Here is a 1663-nt window from a genome sequence, read left to right on the forward strand (position 1 = left end):
GAACAGAGTTCACCGCGGTTACAGCTGCTCGGGACATAAATCAGGGCGGGGAGGGGCAGGAAGGCTACTCCATCTGCCCGCTGCGCTGGGGGCGATTCCCGGTTGGGCAAAAGACTGGAAAATACTTTCTCCGGTGCAGCTCGTGCTTCAGTTTACCTCTATGTCCCAAACACCAACAGAGGATTTTCGAGTGGGAGGGTTGGAAATGAAGCTTGGAACTGAATCAAAGCAGCAGGAGGATTTATGAGATGATTTCTCAAGATTTTTTGGGTGTCGGAGTCGTATTTTTTCCCATCTTCCTGTACCAAGAGGCAGTGGTTTTGCGTAACGGTCACATAAAAAACACAAGCAGGACACTGCTGGGTCACGACTGAAATACGGCAGATGGTTCTTCCAGGTGTTTTGTCATGAAATGCTGGTGAGATGGCAGCTTGTTCCACCTGCACTGGAAAAAATTAATTCAGAGTATTACCAGTGATGCCAACGCACCCCTCAGCAAACCTCACACCCCTGATTGTCGTTGCCAGCCGCTGACACAGGTCTGCCAGCACGCAGCACTTGTGTGGCTCTCCCAGTCGCACCAGTTGCCGTCATTTCTCTGGAGCGTTCAGCTGGGTTAGTGCATTCCCTCTCCCGAGCCCCTGCGCTGTGTTGGGTGTGACCCGGCTGGGTTGCAGCGAGGAGCTCTGGCCAGTTCCTGTGCTCCTGCTGAGGAGTTTTACTGCTTTCTGAGGAGCTCGGTGTATTTTTGACATTATTTTCAGTCTATAAGGGAAGCCGATGTCATCAGCATGTCAGCGCCAGCCGCCTTCCAGTCATTCCGTGTTTGAATTCATGTAGTCACTGGGTTTTCTCACTGGGTTTTGAATGAGGTTTGGTGAGGTTTTACCATTTACGGGGATTTGTGCAGCAGGGAGGGTGTCAGCAAACTGCCTGCTGGCTGCTGTTAAATCACAGAGTGCTCCACAGCTTTTTCCTTCCTGGCCCAGCTGTCTGTAAGGTTGATTCCTGTTTCTCTCCACAGCAGCAGGGACAGTAAAGCTGTTCAGCTGATGTAAAATGCACGTGACAGTGACTTTTCTCCCTGTCAAACAAGTTTATAAGGGATTTAGGAATGGGGTCTGCGGGGGGAATGCCCTTTTCCCCAGGAAATACGGGCTGTTTTGACTCCCCTGTCCGCTCAGCTGTGCTCAGAGCTCTCACAAGTCCTACGGGAAGGAATTAAAAGGCTGGGGGTTAAATTCTCCCCCATCTGGAAGGTCACAGCCCATGTTGTGGCGGTTTGTTTTCAGAGGCAGCTCCTGGCTGTGCTGGCATTGGACAGGGCGCCTCGGCTTGGACCGCTGCCACGTCCAAATTTAAGTCAGGTCTGTCCTGTGAAAAGACCAGAGGGAGACGCCACCTCCCAGAGCCACTGGCAAGTGGGTGCCTTTCACAGGTAGGACATTGTGCTTTCTTCAGACTAAAGTCAGGAGCTGATTGAGCATAGAGCTGCTGGGCCTCTGGCCAAGGGCTTCCTTAGGAAAAAATGACTTTTTCCTTTCCTTTTATCCCCCCACCTTTTAAATGACACCTTTTGATTTCTGAAAATAGCCTCCCAGTTGCTGCCATTTGTCATGTAACGGACGAAGTGATTCTAGGAGAAGGAGAATAGGTGGTGTGT

This window comes from Buceros rhinoceros, unplaced genomic scaffold (assembly GCF_000710305.1).
Source record: "Buceros rhinoceros silvestris isolate BGI_N320 unplaced genomic scaffold, ASM71030v1 scaffold41408, whole genome shotgun sequence".
Taxonomy (NCBI): domain Eukaryota; kingdom Metazoa; phylum Chordata; class Aves; order Bucerotiformes; family Bucerotidae; genus Buceros; species Buceros rhinoceros.